The sequence below is a fragment of the Arvicola amphibius genome, chromosome 8 (assembly GCF_903992535.2).
Source record: "Arvicola amphibius chromosome 8, mArvAmp1.2, whole genome shotgun sequence".
Lineage (NCBI taxonomy): Eukaryota > Metazoa > Chordata > Mammalia > Rodentia > Cricetidae > Arvicola > Arvicola amphibius.
In genome coordinates this window covers 76445319-76469959 of record NC_052054.1, presented here as the reverse complement: position 1 = coordinate 76469959, position 24641 = coordinate 76445319, and the positions used below count along the sequence as shown (strand labels likewise).

The 24641-nt window shown below is 44.7% G+C and overlaps 1 pseudogene; it reads right to left on the bottom strand.

The window, feature by feature from the left end:
* Positions 1-10284: 10284 nt before the first annotated feature.
* On the bottom strand, positions 10285-23336 carry LOC119821863 (annotated as a pseudogene).
* Positions 23337-24641: the final 1305 nt, after the last annotated feature.

Sequence of the window (24641 nt, the reverse complement as noted above, 5' to 3'; positions counted from 1 at the left end):
TGGAGATGGTGGAACTTTTTGGAAGTGGGGCCTTGTGAGATGTCTTTAGCCCTGGGAGTATCTTTGAAGAGGCTTTGAGAGCCGTCTCTTTCTGCCTCCCTGTTCATGAAGTAAGTGCACCAAATGTCACTGCTATACAGCATGTCCTTCAGAGGGTCCACAGCAATGGTTCCACCTGCTTACACTGGGTCCTTCAAATCTGTGAACCAAAATTAACTTTTCTCTGTGTGCGTTAGTTGTCTCAGGTGTTGTGGTTATAGTGGTGATGAAAAGCCAAGAATGGACAGTCTGAGCTCCGCTGGGGCTCTCCTGGGGCTGGTGCTCCACCTGCAGGGCAAGTGCTGGAACTGCAAGAGTATCTGAGGGAAGGAAGGATTCTGGAGACTGCTGCACAGGTTCTTAGACTGGGAGAATGTGGTTTTACCTATTCTGTAAAGATTTAGGTCACATCTGTCCTAGAAAGGTAGCTCTGGCCTATACTACTAGCGCTCGTAAGGATGAGGCAATAGCCTTTGAAGACAGCCTGGGTTATGCAGCGTGACCCTGTCTTTATTTACAATACATCTCTATACCAAATTTTCCAGGGACCCAGCGATGTGGTTGGTTTTTTGTTTGTTTGGTTTGTTCTGTTTGTGACAGGGTTTCACTAGGCAGAATCCCTTGGGAAGAAATTCTTCATGAGGGATTGTCTGCATTGGGTTCTTCTGAGTCTTGATTGTCTTGATTGTTAATTGGTTTATTAAGACCCTGGCTTGGGGACCTGAACTATATAAGATTAGAGAAAGTTACCTATAAGCAAGCAAGCAAGGGTGTGTGTGTTCGTTTCTTTCTGCTTTTGACTGTAGATGTGATATGAACCTGTTTGAAGTTCCTGCCTTGACTTCCCCTCCTCAAAGGGGCTGGAACCTGGAGTTGTACGCTGAAGAAACCCTTCCTCCGCTGTGTTGCTGTTTGTCGGGGAATTTTATTATGGCAACAGAAATGGAACTAGAACAGAGTGTCTTCTTGGTTTAACTGCCAATGCCAGGCTTAGCATCTTGCCTGCCCCCTAGTGGACATTCGGGAAGCATGCCAAATCTATGTTGGAAGACTGAAAAAGATTCCCTCCCTTCAAGGGTGTTGAAAAATTTTAAGCTACCATCAAGTGGTTTTCTGTTTAATGTACTTTGTGGGCAAAATAAAGCCCTTTATCCATGGCAGCTTCTTTGTGACCGTTACAAAAGGTTTAGCAAAATATTTACTTTATGAAATGGAAAATCACTTCATAAGAATGACTGCTGCCATGGGAATTTTCCAAGTGAAACTTCTGTGTCTGTGGTAAGATTCTTTGTAAACCACAGCATATTGATGAGGGTTCAGTCCTGTGCACAATATAGAACTGTCCAGAAAGCATAAAGAGCTTTGTAAACTCCTAAAAACCACAAAATGTTCTACAAACACCAGAAGGTTCACATTGCAGAGTCATCTGTTGTAAACACCAGGCAGGTGCATGAGAGCGACAGGTTTGGGTTTTTTTGTAATGAAATAAAATTCATCTACATTAAATCCCCTTTTAATTATAAAGTGTTCTCTAGATTTTTATTAAATTTAATTTTTATTTATATGCGTGAAAATGTATGTGTGTGTGTATGTGAGCATGTGTGTGATGTATTGTGGGCATGTTTGGTGTGTGTACGAGTTGTGTGTGTGTGATATGTGGTGTGTGTGCATGTGTGTGTGTGATGTGTTGGTGTGGGTATATGTGTATGTGTTGTGTGAGTGTGTGCATATGTAGTATGTGGTGTGTGTATATGTGTGTGTGGTATGTGGTATGTGTATTGTGTGGTGTGTGTGGGTGATGTATATTATGGTATGTGGTATGTACATACTTTGTGATGTGTGTGTTGTATGTGGCATGTGTGATGTGTGTATATATGTGTATGGTATGTGTGTGTGTGTGTGTGTATGCACTGCTTTTTTCTTAATGTGGGTACTGAAACATCCAAACTCAGGTCCTTATGCTTGCCCTACAGATGGTCTTATTCCCAGCACCACCATCCTCCCAGCCGCCTCCACTCTCTTCCTTCCCTCTCCTTTTCTTCTCTTTCTGTCTTGTTTTGTTGAGGAGCCAGGTCCCCTGCAGCTGTATTTACTGGCAATCATCAGTCGCCATGCATGGGCATAGGGAACTAAATTCCAGTCCTCTGCAAGAGCAGCAAGTGCTTTCCTCTTCTGAGATGCCTCTCCAGTACCGAATTGCTAATGACAGTGCCAACACTAAGTCTATGGAAATGTTTCTCAACCCTGAAATCCTAAAGGTTCCTCCTAGGTCAACCATGGCGTCTGTCCGGTGGGATCTGGAAACAACGTTAGACTGATGGACAAGAGACATTACACAATCAAGAGCAAGAATCAGGGAGCTTAAGAGGCTTCCATACACACTTCCCTCTCTTTTCTTTAAAAACAAGCCTGTGGCAGAGCTCTAAACCTCCTCTCGTTTCTCTTCACTCTACCTCCCAGGTACCCATGCTCACCCAGAAACTCCAGTGTCTGCCACCAGAGGGCCCCAAAGAGCAGCGTATCGCACACAGGTCTCTCACCACCTGCTGACCCAAGCCCTCACTTCCTGAACACAAGGTCATAAAGTAGCAGTGCCCATCTACCAATCCAGCCCCTACCACCTGAGGACCCCTCTTACTGGCACCACAACTTCTGAGAGTGGGGAGATAGAATACAGACAGCCTGGAGGTGGAATGGGAAGGAACGGAGCATGAAGGATTAAGGGACTTGAGGCCAGAGTAAGGGAGGGAGTACACACATCTATACATCTTTGGGGAAGCTGCAACTACTACTGTAGCCACTACTGTAGAGGAAGATCTCTGAAGTATATATACATTGTTGAAGCATTTAAACGGAGACGATGCCCATACTAGATACCACAGGCTATCCAATTGGAAAAAGCCAAGGGTGGAGGTTTGAATTGGAATGGCCCCTTAGGCTCACATATTTGAGTGCTATGGGAGAGACACTATTTGAAAGGATTAGGAGGTGTGGCCTTGCTGGAGGAAGTGTGTCTTTGGGGTGGGCTTTGAGGTTTCAGAAACCCATGCCAGGCCCAGAGTCTCTCTTCCAGCTGCTGTCAGATCGGATGGAGAACTCTCAGCTGCTGTCTGCCAGTGTGCCACCTTTCTCCTTGGCATGGCAATAATGGACTAAACCTTTGAAACTGTAAGCCGGCCTAATCAGATATTTTCTTTTAAAAGAGTCGCCATGGTCACGATGTCTTCTTACAGCAATAGAACACTGATCATGTCAGCAAGTGATGGCTTTGGCTTGCCTCCCTGAGTCATTTGATCAGTAGGTTTCATAGACCCCCAGACAATACGGGTTATTGCCATTGCTCTCGGCTACTCTCCAGACTTGATGGATGATGAGACTCTATTGCTGAAGATACTACGTATTAGAATCATAGAACATGGAATAATCAAACTGGTATTGACCAGGAAGCTCCACCCCCACTGGCTAGGTGGAAGGTACTATGCACTTTACTGGAGAGAAATGACATCATCCGTCTTACTCAGCTGTGAACCCTGTGAACAACAGTAGTGACCAGCCTGGAAAGACATGCCCACTGCACACTAGGAAAACTGATGTTGTGGGTGTTAGCATTCAGGCATTTACGCTGGCCTGCTCTCAGGGTCCTGACGGAATATCTACCTCATCCAACTGAACTAGTTATGTAGAACACTCTATCTCTGCGCATGCGCTATATCCCCTTACGAAAGTCAAGCTCCTCCTGCCCTTTGCTCTCCTTTCCTCAGCTCTGGCCCCCAGAGGCCATTTTTGAGCCTCCTCCCCCCCCCCAATAAACCTCGCAGGCAGGTGAGTTTTGTTGTATGGTCTGACATTCCTTCCCTCCACCGCTTTTAAACTAAAACAATGGAAGTGACCCATTTGGTTTAACACTTTATGGTTGGATGTTAAGTCCACTTCCCAAGAGAAAACCCATGCCTAGCACCAGTAAGGATGCCAAGAACCCATGGTCACATAGATCACTGGCCCTGTGGGAGAACCTACTACTGTTCTGCTAACTGGATAGAGAATTAAACCCACTCCTAAAGATGTATTTGTATAGTTACATATCACCATGTCTTCTCCTCTGCCATTAGAAAAGCTTCTTAGGCAGGCAGTGGTGGCACACTGCTTTAATCCCAGCACTTGGGAGTCAAAGACCAGTAGATCTCTGTGAGTTCGAGACCAACCTGGTCTACAGAGTGAGTTACACGACAGCCAGGGCTACACAGAGAAATCCTGTCTCAATAAATAAACAAATAAATAGGCAGAGAAACTCTTCCTCAATCAATCAATAAGAGATGGTAACTGTCACAGAGACCCACAACTGGCCAAAGGTGCAGAGGATAAGAGATTGTGGAGTGCTCAGCCCTGCAAGGGACATACATATCACACCCCTCCTCCTTAGGTAGAGGTCATTGTTGAAGAAGATTTGGAACAATACGAAGAGCCAGAGGCAATGGATCATGACAGAACTCGATATTTCTCTCTGGAACTTTCCCAGCAGGGCTGTCTATCTCTATGCCCCCACCTTGTTGACCTCCTGCCCAGACTCTGAAGCTTCTCCACCAAACACTCACCTTCCTCCTGATTCACTGCTCCATGCTCCATTTGTCCATCCTGAAGCCCTTCATGGTGCTCAGACAGAAACACTCAAGAGCATCCCAAGGCTTTCCACTGGGGAAGACCAAACTTGACTGGCATGGCAGAGCAGGAAGACATGAGCACACACATTATTTTACCTCCTCCAGTGACTAACCCTGTCCCCCCAATCATTGCTTTTCTGGAAGATGGGACAGATGACAATAATAAGTTTTATCCAGAGAAAGCCTTAGCTGCTCCATTAGGACTTTCCATATCACCTCATGTTCACCCAGGACTAGAATAGGCTAAGGCCCATGTATGCTGTAACAGTATCTCCATATTTCCCCTCAGCTGCAGAGTCAAGGCCCAGACATCAAAGTTGACCCAGTGATGGGTCCTTCCTCTCACTGGATCACACTGCCCTGTGTTAGGTTGTCTGGGTCTCATCAGGTTAGAACCCATCCTGAGCTCTGTGGTTTCACGTGACCATCTCTCTCATACCCTTCCCTGAGGGTCTGGTCCCAGATTTTCTGAGAACCTTCCCAGGTTTGGACACTATGAGTTTCACAGACACCACACATGAAATGCTGTTCTCCATGATGTAGACTACAGCCGTCTACCAGAACCTAAGTCTCTACCAGCCTTCCCTCTGTTCCTTCTCAAAAGAATTCTAGAAGCTTCTCTAGCACCACAGCATGGCTGGAAGAAGAGAATTCCCAACCTGATCTGGCGATGCCTGTTGAGCCATGGGCTTGCAACTCTGCAGCCTGTGAGCGCAGCTTCCTTCCTCCCAACTCCTGCCTCCTCACCCTGACCTTCTCCACATCTCACCCCTTGGAAGGATTTGAGGAAAGGTCATGGGGTCTGTTTCAAAAGTGTTTTCCAAAAAAGGCAGACTCCACTGTTCAAAAGATAGACAGCCCTTGAGCTGGAGACACTCCGGGTCCAGACTAGCAAAATGCTGAGGAGTAAGACTCAGAAGGAGGAAGCAGGGGGAACATTGTGGAAGACGGGTGGAAAGACTGTAAGAGCCAGAGGATCGAGGAGCTTGCTGTGAAATCGTGTCTCCAAGGAATGGCAGAAGCTACACCTATGTCTCACCAACATGAACAAGGATGATAGACATGCTATTAGCAGAAGGGGGAAACCCACAAGGTCTCACCCTGCACAAAGAACTCCAGGTAGTTAAGGAATGCTGAGAGCTAGAGAAGTAGCCTTCCCAGGGAAGACCATACCAAGTCATTCAACGCCAAATGGTCAGCCCTGAACACATACATACAAGTAACACTTTACAGACTGAGCAGGTTGTAGTTATGTCCTTAGAACTACATATGTGTGTGCATATACATGCATCCAAGTAACAACAATTAATGAAACAATTGAACAAGGAGGGGCACATGGGAATGTTTGGATGGAGGACAAGGGAAGGGTAAATGATGCAAATATAATCTCAAAAAAAAATTTAAAAGCGATTTTAAAAATAAGCCAGAGCTTTGCAGCCCTCCACGGCCCTCCCTCTTCCATTCCTGGGCAGGCTTTGCTGTTGTTTTGTTTTTGTGGCTGTTGGAGGAGGATTTGTCAGGAATCCACCTTGACAAAGCTCCTGGTAACTCTCCCTAGGCGACAGGGATCCCAGGCTGATATTTAGTACATCAGATTTAAGACTGACAGCCAGATACCCATTGACTAATGGCTGGTTGTAGTAAGAGGCCACGTGTTTGTTCCTGGCTGCTCAGCTCCAAAATAACCACACAGAAACTTATTAATTAAATCACTGTTTGACCTATTAGCTCTAGCTCCTTATTGGCTAGCTCTTACATCTTAATTTAACCTATTTTTTTATTAATCTTTGTATCGCCATGTGCAAAGTTCCCTCCAGCGTCTGTCTCCTGCAGGGTTACATGGCTTCTCCCTGACTCCACCATCTTTCTTCCAGCATTCAGCTTAGTTTTCCCTGCCTATCTCTGTTCTGCTCTGCTCTAGGCTCAAAACAGTTTCTTTATTCATTAACGAATAAAAGCAAAGCAACACATATACAGAAGGACTTCCTACATCAGTTGATTGGAAATGTCATCATAGTTGTGAATGTTAAATGAACAGTACTTCCCCTTAAGGGAACACGTGAGTCCCAACAGTGTGGAATATGGAGGCTGAGAGTTTCAGGTGGCTCCAAAGAAAGTGTGACTCTGGGCCACTTCTGTCAGAAAGTGACAAGACAGCAAGAGGGATCAAGCATGAATGGATTTTGAAGAACTGGGGCAAACCTGGACCTGGAGAGACTGGAATTAATTCTGGGCATCATAAAAAAGTAAGACAGATTAGAGATAGGTTTGCCACACAATGGGTGAGCTGAATGAGCGGCTGTTCTCATCACCTTATTTGTGTGTTTACTCCTTCCTTCCTTGACAGAACAAGACAGTATGTTGACCCTTCACAAACCTGTCATGGCTGAGATGGAGAACTTCTTACTGAAAGACCTTCTGGAAAAATCCCTAGGTATCTGAGAATCAATAGGTTACATACGAAAACAGAGGTGCGGGAACGTCTCAGTGATTAAGAGCTCTGGCCGCTCTTCCTGATCTTCTAGAGGACATGGGTTCAACGCCCAGCATCCATATTCACAACCATCTGTAACTCCAATCCCAAGGGATCAGATGAACTCTTTTGGCTTCCATGGGCACCAGACACTCATATATTACACAGATATATGTACAGACAAAACTCCAATACACACACACCAAAACACACACACACCAAAACAACAACAACAAACAAAACAAAACAAAAAAGGCAACAGTGTTTAAGCAGAATGTGATGGCTCAAACCTTTAATCCCTGCACTCAGGAGACTGAGGCAGCTGGATTTTAGTGAGTTCAAGACTAGCCATAGCTACACGATGAAACTCTGTCTCGAGAAACAAGTAACCCCCACCCCAACACAAAACACAGCAAGAACACCCCCGTAAGCAGAGATAAAGCTTTGTGTGTTTATGAGATCCTTGGAGAACTTAACAGGGACCATAAGAGAATCTAAGTAAACTCACACGGCCTAGAGCCACAGACTGAGAGAAGGTCCTTGCCAGGAGAGGAGGATTTTAAGGAAGAAAATGGGGAAGGCATATAGAGGTGTGTGACTGTACCCTGAAACATAGGAACCTGGACATAAAAGATCACACATTTATTGGTTTCATTTTTATGAGACAAGTCAAGCAAATCCATTGACACAAAAGCCAGATTCTTCAGGGGCTATGAGGAGAGGGAACTTGGGGGATTTCTTAACAGGTCAGGGCTGGGGTGGGGGAACAATTATGTGTGACAAAATACCTGGAATTAGATACCATAGGTATAAAATGTTGTGAATAAATTAAAAGATGTTATAATGTAGGTGTTAAAATACAGTCAGTCTAAAATCTTAATGTAGGTCCACATGCCTATAATGCCAGCACTTGGAAAATGGAGAAAAGCAGGTCCAGAGTTCAAGTCGTCTTTCGATGCATATAGGATTTTGAGGTCAATCTGAACTACATGAGACTCTGTCTCAAAATACTAAACTAAACAAATTAGCCAGTTTTGCTATATGAATTTCATCTTAATTTAAACACACATAAGGGAGGGAGTTGCCATAGCAAAGTTTGCTCTGGAGCCATGGTGTGATCTTGCTGCCCCACTCACTTGCAGTGTGATGCTGTGTGTGACCTCTGTTACTCATCGGTAAAGGGAATCACAATTCTAAACACACACATGGGAATATGATGGAGATGACTCAAGAGAGATCTACAGCCCATTAGCACAGATCACGGAGCGCAGAGTGTGGATAAGTCGGGACTGCAGCAGTTAAAAGTGTGAGAGAAATGACTCAGAATAAGTTGTGGCCTCCAGAAGTCTCTCTGTTCAAGAAATGCACTTGACTGTCTGTTCTGTTTTGTTTTGTTTTTTTCAGTTCCATTCACAGATGAGAACATGACGCATAGTTGGGCAGAAGTGAGGACTCTTGAAAACACTGAAATCCATTGACTCTCTCCTTTCAGTCCATTCAGCGGGGCAGGAAGTGAATCTGGTATGTTGGGGGGTATTTTGCTTACACTACTCTCCTTGGGCCTGAGGTCGATGTCCTTAGGAGCCACGGGACTGGACACAGAGAAGTTCTGGAGGATGGTGGTGAAGAAAAGGAACAATTCGTTGCAGGCAATGCCTTCGCCAAGACAAATGCACTTTCCTGTGGGCACAGAGAATGAGCCATGTGAGCCCCAGGGCAGTATGCAACCTTCAGACTGTCCCTTCCCTAAACCCAGACAACTCTATCCACTACAACGAATGAATGTAAGTTTGATTCTTATCCTGCAATTCTGAGAGACTATAAAGAAATCCTCCACACCTCAAAAAATGAGTGTGAAATATTAGGTGGATGACCCACATTCGTTTGTGACAGAGTTGGATTTCCAAAGCATCCATTGCCCCCAGAGGAAGTAAGGACCAACCTGGAGTTGGGTATGGATACTTTGGTGGGGGGGGATATACATTTATAACAAGATATCGTTAGTATTCTTAATTTCTCTCATGAGGACAATGGTACCCAGCTCATAAGGCTATTATGTGCACAAAAGTCGATATTTGTACTGACTCTTAGATTGTCACCTGGCTGATGTTAATAATTCTATATGAGCCAGGCATGATGGTGCATTGCTGTAATCGTAGCACGTGAAAAGTTGATGCAGGTGGATCGTGAGTTCAAAACAGCCTCAGCTGTATATCAAGACTGCATCTTAGAAACCAACAAGAAGAGAAGGAAGGGAAGGAGGAGGAAGAGGAAGGGAGGATGAGAAAGGAGAGGAAGGAAGAGGAAGATGCTCTGGATCTCCCCCACTTTCCCCCACCCCTTTCTGGTCTCAGCACTAGAACTTCAACATGTTCCCAAACACAGTTGCTCATACAATTAAGAATGGGCAGGGGAACATGATGAGGGCGCCATGGCACCCACCGGGTTCTCAGGGGTATAAGGTTGGTTTGCCACCTTGGTCATAGAGCATCACAAAGCAATGGGAGCCTGAAAGCCCAGACAGAGGCTCCACCACCTGCCCTGTACCTCAGTGAATCTTAATCTGCAGCTGGCTGCCTCAGGCCTCCAGGTGGAGAAGGGATTTTCCGCATCTCCTGTTCCCTCCAGTTGTTGGGGAGCTGCCTATGTAGGGGTGTCTAGGGAAAGCACCCTATTCCTTTGGGCGCCTCCTTTCCAGAATTTAAGTGACATGAGTTTGGAAGTTCATGGAGTAGCTCTCTGAGATGGTTCTCCTAGAACTGGTTTTGTGACCCAGATTTTTCCAGAGCAGCTTTTAATGATTTATCTCACTCTCAACACAAAGTCCCCATGCCTGGAGCTGGCGATTTGGACACTGTTCGTGTTCTCTTTGGCTCTAACACTTTTGGGCTATATTTTTTTTTTTTTTTGCTTGCTGGCCAGGGCTGTCAACTTGTATCTCTTTACCCACCAGATATTATTTTTCTTTCACTTTTTTTCCTTTTCTGCTTCTTTGTGTCTAAATTCCCTATTGTTTGTCTCCCCCTCCCCCTTCTCTGTCTCTGTCTCTCTCTTACTCCCATCCTCCCCTTATCACTTGTTCATTCAGTATTTGCCTCCGTATGTCCCTTTGGTCTATTCCTCATTCAGGTCCTCTCCCTTCATTTTCCATCCTCCCCTCCCGCCTGTTCTGAGACCTCTCCCTCCTCTTCTTCTACCATCTCCGCTCACTCTCCATCTCCCATAAAATGCCTCTTCCTGCATGGTCTTCTTGTGTCCTGATTTCAGTTCTGCTGTTTGTCCTGACCAAAAAATAAAAAATCAGAGTTAAGGAAAGGGCTTCTCTTTGACTCACAAGTCCAGATTATTGACTGTCATGCCAGAGGAGTCAAAGAAACAAGAACTGGAAACTGGTCAACCCACATCTATAAGAAGAGCATGCTGCCTACTTCCTTGGAGCTCAGCTTAGTCCTTGCATCTCTTACACAGGCCTGGGCCCCAAACAAGGAATAATACCACCCACAATAGACTGCATCTTCCCATATCAATTACCAATCAAGAAAGCCTCCCACAGACCATTGTAAGACAGGTATTTCTAAACTGAAACCCTCTTCCCAGGAGATCCTAGATTGTCGGGTTGACACTTAACACGAATAGTACACCTTGTCCCAATCTCACTGTGCCTGTCTTTGTTAAGACCTCTGCTTCAGTTCCATTATCTCTCCATATCCTAGATGCTTCCAGACGTAATCATCTGCATTCCTGCTGTCCTGTAAGCTTACAGCTATGGAGTAGAGAAATGCACTTTACATGTCCCCACCCTGAATGAAGATTCAACTGGACATCTCAGGGTGGAACTGAGCCCTGGGTCACTAAAGTCACTATGACACTCAACTCTGGATAGTTTTTGCCAGAGATATGTGGTTTAGTGGTAGGACACCTGCTTAGAATCCCCCAGTGAGAGGTTGAGGGCATGACTCTGTGGTAGAGCTCCTGCCTAGAATCCCACAGTGAGGGGCTAGGGGTGTGGCTCAGTGGTGGAGCACCTGCCTAGAATCCCCCATAGAGTAGTTGGGGGGCATGGCTCAGTAGTAGAGCTCTTGCCTAACATTTACAAAGCACTAGGTTCAATAATTAGCACGCAAAGATAATTTTTAAAGAATCCTTTCTTCAACTTTCCTTTCTCCCCAAAGATAAGGAATCTATCTACATAAATAGAGTTTTTCATGACTAAATCTTGTTAAAAATGAATTCATTTTGGAATAAGGTTGCCTATAACAAAAGTAACCTAATGTCATTAGTTGTGAAATACAAAACGAATCTGGATTACATTGTGCCAACAAGTAGTTTTCTGCCAGCAAGTAACTGGCTCAGAGACAAGCATTGCAGCAAACAAATCCCAGGATGCCAACTATTACAGTGTGGGCAGGTAGGAGAAAAGTGGAGCTGACACAAATCAAGTTGTATCCATGTGCTCAGCTCCACATGCTTTGCTTCCTGCCCACACTACTGAGAACTTTCTGTGGTTCGAGAAATTATCCATCATGGATAACCATCTTGGGTCAAATAAATGCTAGTAATTTTGATTTCTCTTACAATTAAGCAAGCCAGAGTACTTAACTGCAAACAGAGACAAGCATGTCAAAACATGCCTCATCTCCCTAGTGCTCACAACTAAAATCAATGCTTCCCCAGTGTTCAAAATCCTACCCAGCTCAAAGAAGTGTTCATAGATGATGTTGGTTGGTCTTGCTGCTGTTTTTTTTAAATGCATTTGCTCAGGTTTAGAGGCTTTTAAATACTTTCCCTAAAGTCCTCTTGATGAGGGTTCCTTTAATCAAGAGCCCCTAGTGGGACTGTAGCCAGGGTGGATAGGATGGTTGAGGCAAAGCAACTGGACTAGACTCAGTAAACATAGACCTAGTCCTGACTGTGTCCTGGAGAGTGAGCCTGCCCTCTAGTGTCTGGGAAAGGAAGCACAAGTCCCTCTCACCTATAGAAAAGGGCATAAAACCTTCATTTTTCTTCAGAGCCCCATTGGCATCCAGGAAGTGGTCAGGATTGAAGGCATCTGGTTGTTCAAAGTACCGTGGGTCATGGAGAGCTGCACTCAGGATGGGGTACACTTCAGTGTTCTAGGAGACATTGATTGTGAGAGACAAAGATGTTAACATACCCTGACTCCCATCTGCAGTCAATCAATAAAAACTAGGGGATGCTGGGAAGACACAAACAGGCTGGTACTACGGTTAAAGAGAATACAGGGGACTCAAGGCATAGAAGTGCAGCGTCGCAGCTGGTCTCACCTTGGGGAGCAGGTACCCTCGGAACAAAGTGTCTTTGGTGACCCTGTGTGGCAGACCAATTGGGGTGAGATCTGAAAATCTCTGAGTCCCATGGATGACGGCCTCAGTGTAAGGCATTTTGGTGCGATCCTCTAGGGTTGGTGGGCAGTGTGAGCCGATCACCTGATCGATCTCCTTTTGGACTTTCTCTGCACAGAAAAGGGAGACAACAGACAATGCTTGTCCCCTTCACAGAGGCAATGCACAGAGACACTGTTTTCTGTGAGCCAATAGCTTAGGAACAGTGCAGAGCCAGGAGACTCTGTTGAGAAAGACACACTGAACTCTTGGACACGCTTCTCTCAGGCATCTGTCTCTCCAGCTACTCTTAGAACTATGTTAGAGACTTTCTCCAAAGCTCCAACCTTGCTCATAAAAGAGAGAAAAGGAAAACTCACAGCAAAGGGCTCTTTTCATCTATCAGTCTGAGGACTGGAGGGGATGATGGTAAGAATTCTCCCCATTTGAAATGTAATGAATGTAACAAACTATATTCCTACATAGCATGCAAGTGCGCGCATGCACGCGCGCACACACACACACACACACACACACATCTTTGCATGAAATCCATATTTAAAAATCCACGGAGCTGGAGGGATGGCTTAATGGTTAAGAGCACTGGCTGTTCTTGCAGAGGACCCAGGCTCAATTTCCACATAGCTATTCACACCCTCTTTGCCTCAAGTTCAAACCACCTGACACCCTCACACAGACATATATGCAGACAAAATAACAATGCACATTAGTAGAGATAAATTTAAAAATCCAAACTAAGAATCTGAGGCTATAACCTCAGGAATAAAAGGGAAATAAATTAACCTATGTATAAGTGAAAACTAAATATTAATACATTGGTGAATACATTGGCCAAGGAAATGGCTCAGCCAGAAAATGCACTTGACTTGCATCCTGACAGCCTGAATTTGACATCAGAACCCATGTGAATGTGCAGGAGAGACCCAACTGCACAAAGTTGTCCTCCCACTTCCACACATGAGCCGCAGCAGACAATCTCACAACAACATCACATCAATTTCAGATTCTTAGAATGTGAGTGTGTAAAGTCAGCCAAGTAATGAATGAATCGGTTACTAAAGGAAAGATTGCTGGGTGAGTGAATTGAGCAAAACAAAACTGGATGCCCATATTCCACTTCTCACTCACTGTATTAATCAATTAATGAGTCAACAAATGATTCATACACAAATAGATCAATGACTACAACTAACCAAAAATCAAGCAAATATGTGGATGAATAAATGAGAGCAAATATAGGAATAAACAGGTGGGTGTATTGACTGATGAATAAATCACAGATAAATGAGTGAGTTATTAAATGGATACATGGATGAATGGATGGACACATAAAGATTATCCTTCAAAGACCAGTTGGAAGGATTAAGAAATGAGATTTGTATATGAATGAACCAATAAAACAATGATAGATAGCCCACTCAACTGGATCTGATCAAAGAATAAAACTCACAAGCAGATTAATTCAAATAGATTAAGAAAATATATGTCCTTGGGTGAAACAGAGATAAAAGAATCTATGGATGTAGAGAAGATGGGCAGATGACTACATGTGTGGGTGAATAGTTGTGTAGAGGAAGGATAGGAAAATGGATAAATGGTTGGATGGATAATAGATGGATGGGAAAATGAATAGAATGAGTAAATGGATAAAGAGGTGAATGAAGAGAAAGACAAGTAACTAGAGGGATATAAAGACAGAAGGAAAGCAGGAGGGAAGAATGGATGGATAGATGGATGGATGGAAGGATGTATGGAAGAATGTGTGGATTGACCTTTAAGATATAGCAGAAAACAATCGAAAATTGGCCAGATGAGTGTTCATTCATGCACCACCCACAGCATTGCTCTAGTTTAGAATTAGGCCAAAGCCTTCAGGGCTCCAGATATAAGAGGCCCATGGCTCTCTTATTCACACAAACCTCCACAGCCAATAGGGAGCTAGAAGTTTCCCAACTGGTTGTCTGTGGCGCACCTGCTACATGGGGGTATTTGAGCATGAACAGGAAGCCATAGCGGAGTGTGGTGTTGCTGGTATCAGTGCCAGCAAAGAAGAGAGACATCATGGTGATCATGAGGTTCTGGTGATGGAACTCCGTGTGTTGGTTGGACTTCTCCTGGTTCCAGATGGGAGAGAGAAGGGAGGGTCAGGGGTGACTGGAGACTTGCAGGGAGATGCACCCACATCCTGCGAACTGTCCTGTCTCACTATCTGGACCACATGGCATTTCCCAGTCCTTGACAATATCACTTGATCTGTTTGTTCAGTCTTCTCTCTTTACTTTGCTCTCTGGTAGTTTATCATGGTTTGTCTTCCAAATTCTTTATTAGAACCTTTGTGGTCTTTCCTGCTTTTTGTCCTTTGAACTGTGTTTCTTCCCAAACCTTCTTTCTCCCTATTTCATTTTCTCCCCCCACCCTTTCTCTATTCTTCTTTCCAGATGCTTCTGCATCTCCTCTACTCCATTTCCTATTTCTCCTCCCCATCCTCTACCCCCTTTTCCTCTGCTCACATCCTCAGCCATCCCCTCTCATTCACGCAGGACTTATCCTCTCCATGCGTATAAGGTAGGTATCGATGAAGTCTCTTGGATTGTTGGGGTCCAAGGTTGCCTGGTGCTTCTCCACACTGTGGCCAATATAGTAGAGGACTTCCTGCAGGTTTTTGCAGATATGTCTATGGGTGCCAGGGAAGAACTTCAGGAAGCCAGAGAAGAGCTCAAACACCTGCAACAAAGAAGGACCTGGAGCTATCAGGTCTCAGGAAGTGGGCAGTGTTCCTAGGTCCACAGATATCCCGAAGGAACAAACACACATACACACACCTCATTTATGTACACCATACACATGCATGCCTTGAACTGTCTCTTCAAATCAGTCTCTAACCTTCATTTTACATTCTCCGTATCTCCCTTTTCCTTTTCTCTGCTCTCTCTCTCTCTCTCTCTCTCTCTCTCTCTCTCTCTCTCTCTCTCTCTTTCTCTCTCTTTCTGTTTTGTCTTTATTTTTTAATTTATGGGGTATTGTATTCTGACACACTTATGCCAAACTTACTATTTAAACTCAATATATAGCCAAGGATCATGCCAAATTTCTGATAGCACAGCACTCACTTTCAAAATGTTGGAATCTCATATGTTGTACACCATCATGCCCTAGAGATAAACACAGGTGCTCATGCATGAAATATGATGTCCTCTGTCCTCTAAGGTACAGCTGATTCCCTGACATCATCATTCTCTCATGTCTGGATGACTATGTATTTCTATATTCAGGTTTCCACCCTACTCAACATCCCTCCCTTCTTCCCTCCATTCATGCCTAAGGTTCTTTCCTTTACATGTTGTCTTTGCCTTGCTTCCAGCCCTAAGACACTCCCTTCTTCCCTCACACAGCAGCTTTTTTTCCCCTCTACCCTGGATGCTCCTCTCTTCTCACCCATTGACCTGGCTGGAGAATGAGCTGATGAGCGAGAAGGTCTGATAGATCATGTCCAGCAGGCGCAGGAACTGGCAGTCTTTGTAATCAAAACGCTCTCCAAAGACAATGGAGCAGATGATGTTGGCTGTGATGCACTGGAAGAGGAAGGTGGGGTCCAAAGAATCTCCTGGAGGGTAAGGATGCAGGACAAGAGACAGGAGATACAGAACTAGGGGAATACTCAACTTCAGCCCCATCTCTGTAAAGCTGTCCCCACCACTCACTGCTCAATGTACAGCAACAGCTGCCACCACATTTGCACATATGATGCACATATGAGTCTGGGTTCTTTAGTCGGAGATGCATACATGCTTTTTACTAAATCCCCTCAGTACTATACAGATTATGGGGTGCTATTCATATACACAGAAGAGGCACTTTCACCAAGGAAACTCAGTGACTCATGGCTGGGATTAGGATGCCAGGGCCAAGAGGTGGAGTGTAGTCAGTCTCCACACTGCTCCTCCTCCCAGGACAACATCCTGACTCTGAACTGATAGCTAACTCCCCTGGGCAGGAATGGTGTAGAGAAGGGTTCAGGGATGGCTGTGTGAATTTACAAGCCCTGCACACTCCACTCATATCAGCCAGTCCTCCTCCATTCCTTCTCTGACTTCTGAGCTCTGTGGTGTTCCAGAAGCCATCAGCACCTGCTATCTGCTGCCTTTGTGTGCCAGGTTCACTCATGGACCCTGGTGTTGTCAGTCCCGCAGTATTGGGGCCACTGTTATCCTTCACCCTGGGGCTGGCTTGTCTGTGGTCTCTGATCTTGTGTGGATCCTTCCCTGGGACTCAAGAGCTTCACTCTCAGCCTTGGAGCTCACTTCTCTTCCTCTGGGTCCCTCCATCTCTCACTTCTTTCTCCAGTTCATTCTTCTCAACCTCTGCAACTTTCTTCGCTCCCCCTCTGCACTGACCTCTCAGATCTCCAGAGAAAGGTCAATAAGAGATGACAAATACCCCACATAAGGAAATGGAGGTGCAAACAACAGTCTTGTCACCAATGTGCCCTTCATATAACAAACCTTAAAGTGCCCAGAGTTCCTCTGAGTTCTACCAAAGTCAAACTCCCATGAGCCTCTGGGTTCACTCTGCTCACCAGCACACTCACAAGGAAGAAAACACAGATCCCTGCTTAGACCATGTCTGCAGGTCCTCCTGCTCCCTTCCCTTCATTGGCCTAGAGTCTGCATTTATCTTTGACTAAGATTACCAGTTCTCAACCTATGGATCATGACTCCCTTGAGGTTCAAATGACATAGGGGTCTCATAAAACCATCAGAAAACACAAATATTTATATTACAATTCATAACAGTAGCAAAACTACAGTTATGAAGTAGCAATAAAAATAATTTTATGGTTGGGGTTCCCCACATCATGAGGAACTGTATTAAAGGGTCACAGCATTACGAAGACTATGAACAGTTGAATTAAGATCATTAGGATAGTGGTGTAACACAGGTTAAGCAAACATAGCCTTGAACTCTGTATGCAATAGAAGATTACCTTGAAAATCTCACCATCTTGGCTCCACCTCCTGAGTGCTGGGATTGCAAACATGTATGACATACCCACTGTATATAATGCTGAAATACTCTACAACTTACCTATACCTGCACACACACACACACACACACACACACACACCATTTTGAGACAGGACCTCACAATGTGACAGGACTGTCATTGAGTTGATGACCATCTTTTCTTGCCTTCTGAGTTCTGAGGGGACCAGTGTGCACCACCATACCCAAGTGACACAGAAAATTAATCCACGGATTGATTTTTCTAAACAAAAGTGACCACTGTGTTCAATCTATGTTTCTGAGTTTATTTATGCACAATATGAAACTCACATTTATTTTTCTGTATTTTTCTATCCACATCTTTGTCCATAGCTACTATTCATACACACACACACACACACACACACACACACACACAATCTCTCTTCTGTATTTAATCTGTATTTAATGTTCTTTCTCTACATTTGTCTGTCTGTCTGTCTGTTTGTCTCTCTACTTTTGTGACTCTTTCTCTTTCTCTATCTTTGGCTCTGAACTCAGGTCCCTGTGTTCACCATCTTCCTTTATGCTCATTTTCAGAGACTCACTCTAGGATTTCCTCAGCTCCTCCACCAGACATCGGGCCTCCTCCTGAATCTGCTCCTCCACACTCTGCTTCCCCATCCCTAAGTCCTTCATGGTGGCCAGAGAGAATCGCCGAAGGGTCTTCCAGTGCTCCCCATTAGCAAAGATCACACCTAAGAATGTAGGGGAAGCATGGGTGGTTACAATGGAAGCTCAAAGACCTTGAATCCTTCCCCAAATCTTTGGCTCCACCTCTCACATGACTTCCTGGACCATATCCTCCACTTCACTCTGTCCCGTATCTCACCATATCCCTGTAACAATTGAGTCAAACATAGCAATGGTCCCCTGGCCAGAGAAAGCCTCAGCTTGGTCCACCAGAGCTTCCCTTATGGCCTCTGTCCCACACAGCATGACCACGGGCCTCGGTCCCAGGTGCACTGTGAACATGTCTCCATATTTTTTTCGAAGCTGCCAAGCATAATCACACCAGGATTGTGGTTAGTCAGTGAAGATGTTGTTACACTGTGAAACACGCACAGATTGGTAAATAGGAATGCCTCTTCTGGTCACCCTTCCCCTTCTGGGGACCTAAGAATTGAAGGGTTAATTCACCAGGTAAGCAGGGTCTGCACTGATTGGTTGGATGTTGTACTCAGATTAGCAGTACAATAGAGTTGGGGTGGGGCTCTAAACACATGACTTTAATCCTATCCTTGGGGAGGTAGAGGTCAGGGAATTAGTAGTCATGTTTGGGTATCTATCTAGTTAGAGGCCAGTGTGGGCTACCTAAGGCCCTATCTCAAAAGAAAATAAATAGTTATGGATCTAGATATAGATATGTGATGTGGGATTTCTGTCTGTATGCTGTGATTACCATTAACGAATAAAGAAAACTTGCTATAGAGATTTGCATTGGCATGGATCTTGGTTTATTGATACAAACTTAAGGTTAATTTTGTTATATGTATATTTCTGCTCTTAATTAAAGTATTGTGATTGTATAGCTCATTTAAAAATGTTAATAGATAATCATATATAATAGTCAAGCTTGTGGTCATGTTGGTTTTCTAGATATATAGAGATATATTTCAGTTAGATAGGTATTCTTTGATTCTTTCAGAGACCATCAGAATATGGCATTTAAAATGTTTTAATAACTTAGGATTTTTCATGACAATGAGACACATCTGCTCCTGGTAGCACCAATCTACTTCAAGAGGAAGATGGGCATCGAAGAGGCTCCTTATGGAGTTGGTTGACCATTTGGCAAGAAACTGCTCTTGCTTAGACTGCTTGATAAACTGGACATGCAGGACCCACAGAGAAATTGCTGCTAAATTTGCTTAAAGGTGAGATAGTCCTCAGGGTTCCTGATTCATGAAAGAGTCTGCCACACATCCTGCAGGACACAGAAGAAAGTAGCTGACAAACTGCCAATATAGGCAGAACTGTCATTGAAATTTCCTGTTTCATGGAAATGTCTGCTGGATACTATGGACATGTAGACTGAAGATGGATGTCCCAATGATACAAAAGAGCTTTGGATGACTGTCCTGGTAGCAAGATGTCTCTGTCAATTATAGAGTTTTGGAAGATGCTTACAGAGCACTTCCTGTTTACTTAGATGATATTATATCCTTTTGGAGTCTTTGATGGAGTTGAAGAATTTATAGTTATGGTTATAGTTTTTCTTAGTTATGATAAAAGATAAAGTAGATATAAATATTGTAACTGTAATTCTTGCTTGATAACTGTTTTGTTAAAGTTAAAGCCTTCCTTTTTGTTTAAACAGAAAAGGGGAAATGGTGTGGGAGGTCCTTCTGTCTACATGGTGCTTTTATTGGTTAATGAATAAAGAACTGCATTGAGCCTATGACAGGGAAGAACTAGGCAGGGAAAGCTAGACTGCATGCTGGGAGAAAGAAGGGCAGAGTCAGAGAGAAGCCATGGATTCTCCACCTGAGGCAGATGCTGGGAACATTGCCTGCTAAGTCACTGTCATGTGGTGATACACAGAATAATAGAAATGGGTTAAATTAATATAAGAGTTATCCAATAAAAAGCTAGAGCTAATGGGCCAGGCAGTGATTTAATATAGTTTCTGTATGATTATTTCGGGTCTAAGCTAGCTGGGCAGCCAGGAACCAACAAGCAAGCTCCCTCCAACAAAAATTGGCTTGGCCTATGATAGGGTAGAGCAGAGCTCGGTGGGGAAGACTAAACTGAATACTTGGAGAAAGAAGACAGAGTCAAGGAGAAACCATGTAACCCCACTGGAGACAGATGCTGGAATTTTACCTGGCAAGCCACAGCCACATGGCCATACACAGATTAATGGAGATGGGTTAGTTTAGGATATGAGCTAGCCAGAAATATGCTTAAGCTATTGACTAAACAGTATTGCACATAATATGGTTTCTGTGTGATTATTTTGGGTCTGAATTTCCAGGTGACTGGGAAACAAACAAACGGACTCCTAAAACAGATGTGGATACAGATACAGATATAACCATAGAACCTTGCTTGTACCATACAATTTGGCTGTCTATCCCTTAAATATCAATCAAAAACCTTGCTTCCTGTGGTCTAGCTTTAGCCTGTCCAATGCCTCCTGATAACATTTCAGAGAGAACAGCCCTGACCCACCTATTGGGTTACATGGGAAGGAAAAGTGATAATGCCCTACTAGTGGTCCTGAATGTGAGTCATGACTGCATTATGGACAGTTGGGAAAATGCCTGGCAATGCAACCATCAGGGCATCTCCAGGGAATTGGTCCCAGGAACATGACAACCTCCCAGTGCTCAGAGCCCTTGAGGAGCATAGTGCAGGGTTTGCAAACAACCCTCCCTCGTCCTCTTGTAACCTTTCCTCTCTCTAGACTGCACTGCAGCTAATAGAAATGAAAGGCTATGAAAATGGTCAGTGCCCAGTGTTGTTTAGGGGACAATGCTAAGAAAAAGCTCTGCACATGTTTAATATTGACCTATTCCTTTTTCTGTGCTGGGTGATACCATCAAATCTTATGCAACAGTTTTCTAACCATCTACAGATCAGATCAAAGATACTTGAAAATTGAAGGAAGATCATGAGTTTGAAATAAACCTGGAGGAAATGGGGGGGGGGACCTTGTCTTAAAAGCTAAATAAAAATAAATGAATACACTTTTGATCCAGATGGACAATCTGTTAAAAACTAAAGGGTAGCAGGAAGTTGGGATTGTTGCCACACTCTCAGCTCTCTCAGTGGGAACTGGAGCCAAGGATGTGAAATCATAAAATCTCACTGATGAAGACTAGTTAAGAAGGCACCAGGATCAGCTCCTAAGTTGGTCCATGTGTTTATGACTGTTAAGCTCTCCCTGCCTACCCCACCTCCCGACCTGCCTTTCCTCCCCTTTGTCCCTGAAGACAGCAGGCTAATCCCTTGTGCTGGCAGAAGCTAATCTAATTTGTTGATGCCTCTTATATTCTTCTTTTTCTTCTGGAACAAAGAAGCACCAGATAGGAAAATTGTGAACACTTGGTGCACACCTCAACACCTCGACTCTTTTCACACTCCAAGCACAGTTCCCCACACAATTCTAACACAGCGAGGACGCGCCTGTCGATCTGTGCACCATCCGTCACCAACCAGCATCTCACCTTCCACTCAGCGACCGTCCCACCTGAACCTATGACCTGGAAGGGGTCCCTGGCTTGTCTTTCTGAGTGATCTCCAGGCACAAACACAGGGCTAGGCCATAGGGCACAGGCCCTGTGCATGTCTCACCTGTATGAAGGAGCTGAGGAAGCCTCCTCTGTCCATGTGCAGGAGGTTCCCCAAGAGGGGCAGGGGATGGGATCCTGGTGGGAGGTGACCATGAGCCTTTGGGTGGCCCCTGACCAGGAGCAGTAAGAAGTCCACAAGGAGAGCGAGGAGGAGCAGGACACTGGGCTCCATGGTCCTGGTCTGAGCACCGTCCACTTCACTGCACACTCCAGCAGGACTTTTATGCTGGACCTGCCTCTCCACTCAGTTGAGCAACTTCAACTATTCCCGCCTCCTGTCTCATCACTGTCCAGTAGTTTGAGCACCCACACTTCTTGTTTGGGCTGCTGGAGACTTGGTCACTACTTATTCCTTAGATGTTGGCAAGGAAAATGAAACAGATACATAGGACAAAAGAACATTGGAAATAATTCATTTTGATTGCTGGGAGTGAGTGTGCCCTGGTCAGCTCAGTTTTCTCTGTATATTTACTCAGGCATGAACCTGTTGTATGCTGCATATGAGAAGGGATGTTCTTATGTCGATGTGCATGTGTGTGCTTTTCTGTGTTCTTCTAGAGGTGTGTGTGTGTGTGTGTGTGTATGTGTGTGTGTATGTGTGTTAGTGGTGTGTGCCTTTATTGAATTGTTTTCAAGACAGGGTTTCTCTGTGTAGCCCTAGCTGTCCTGTAACACACTCTGTAGACCAGGCTGGCCTCAAACTCAGAGAATCTCCAGCCTCTGCTTCCTGAATATTGACATTAAAGTACATACCTGTATTGGGGAGGTACTCTGTGTGTTATTAAATGACTTGAGTGACAGGAATGAGTTGCATGTTACCATGTGACTCTCTGTGTGTTTGTATATGCCCCAAGCCCAGTGCTGATGTGATTTCTCCAGAGTCCCCATGTCACTCTCAGGCCTGTGACAACCACAGATGGGAGAGAATGGAGAAGTAGGGAGATACAGGAGGTGTGAGGCTCAGCAGTCAGGTGGAGAGAGAGGCTCCAGCCTGGCAGAGGAGCAGTTGGAGCCTCTGGGTCTCTGATCACTCTGACTGGTGATCACTTCCTCGTCCTCGCTGTCTCACACCAGCACCTGAAGCTCTCTGGCCTTCCCCCTGACCCACCACTCCCTAACGGGTCTCTATCCTCTGTGGACTCAGAGCTTCAGGATGCTGAGGCTGTCTAACTCTGTTTTCCTACTGAGGCAGAGTACCAGAGAGCAGAGCAGGAAATTATAATTAGGAGACATTTTACATTGTGCTTCTGGAAGCAGGTATTTCCCAGAACACCCCACTGGTGTCTGGTGAGGCATTTGCTGCTGCATTATAACTTGTCAGGGGACAAGCAAGTGCACCTAAGCCTGGGAGAGCTGAAAAGAAAGCTGGACACTCCCATAGAGGACCCGATCCTATGACAATGACATGGATCCAGCCACAAAGTGTCATGGTTAGAATGCGAAGGATCTCCCATGACTCCATGTGTTTGAATGCTTGGTCTCTAACCAATAGTATTTTAGGATGTTCTCAGACTTGGTAGAAAGTTACTTGAGGTAACCTCTCCCTCACACCCTCCTCTCTCCCCTTCTCACTTGCCACATGCTCACACAACAAACCTAGGGCTTCAGCTGCCCCCACCTTCCTGTCTTGAAACTGACCCCAAATAAATCCTTCACACTTGCTTCTGAGCAGATATTTAGCCACATTGACAGACAAAACAACTAATGCAGAAAATCATTAGCCGGAGTGAGGTTGCCATGAGATAAAAACTCACCATTTTGTTTCTTGTCTGAAATTCTTTAGTAGTTTGGGCCACACTTTTGTTATGGGAACTTATTACGGATCACGTAGCAGTCGCAGAGAAAGAATAGAGAGAGGGACAGAGAGACAGACGCAGAAACAGATATATACAGAGAGACTGAAACTGTTCTACTCTCAAACAGCATCTTAGCTCTGTCTAGATACTGGAGACACAGAGGCAAGGACAGGGAGGCTGACTTGAACTGCAACCAGGGCCAGAAGTTGTTGATGTTGCCTGCCTGCCTTCACTCGAGTTCATCTAACCTTTGCTGTTGCTGGAATGAAATCCAAATTCTTCTGGGTTTCAACGGAGACTGAAAACCATCAGCTCTCCAGGCATTTTCCAAGACCGCAGCACCATGTGGGACAGCTGAGGCTTACATACTCTTGCATGGACAACTACCAAATTCTCAGCCTTTCCATTATGAGACAGTCATTGTTGCACTAACCTGGCACTGATTGTAAGCCAGTCTAATATATCCCATATAGATGAGAGAGAAAGGTGGGGGAGGGAGAGAGGGAGGGAGGGAGGGAGGGAGGGAGGGAGGGAGGGAGAGGGAGAGGGGGGGAGAGAGAGAGAGAGATAGGCAGATAGATAGACTGATTATTTCTATCAGTACTGTTCTTTTACAGAACCTTAGCTAATGAAGTTATTGGTATGATTCTTATAGGAAACATAAGGGAACCTGAGATCAGTGTTCAGAATCACATAGCTCAGGGTGTATCAACTGAGGAGGCCTCTGCCCATAGAGAGGATGCTAAGAAAGGATAAAAGCACATGAAGGTGTTTGTGGCCTGCAAAGCACAGGAACCTAGATAATACTGTGTGAAGTAAAAAGAAACCAGACACCAAAGATCACACACTATGTGACTCTGTTTACATGAACCATACATATTAGGCAAGTTTATAGACATAGAATTCAGACCAAATACAGAGTCCATTGGTGTAGATCATAGAGCACCAGAAGATGATACATGGGGACTGTG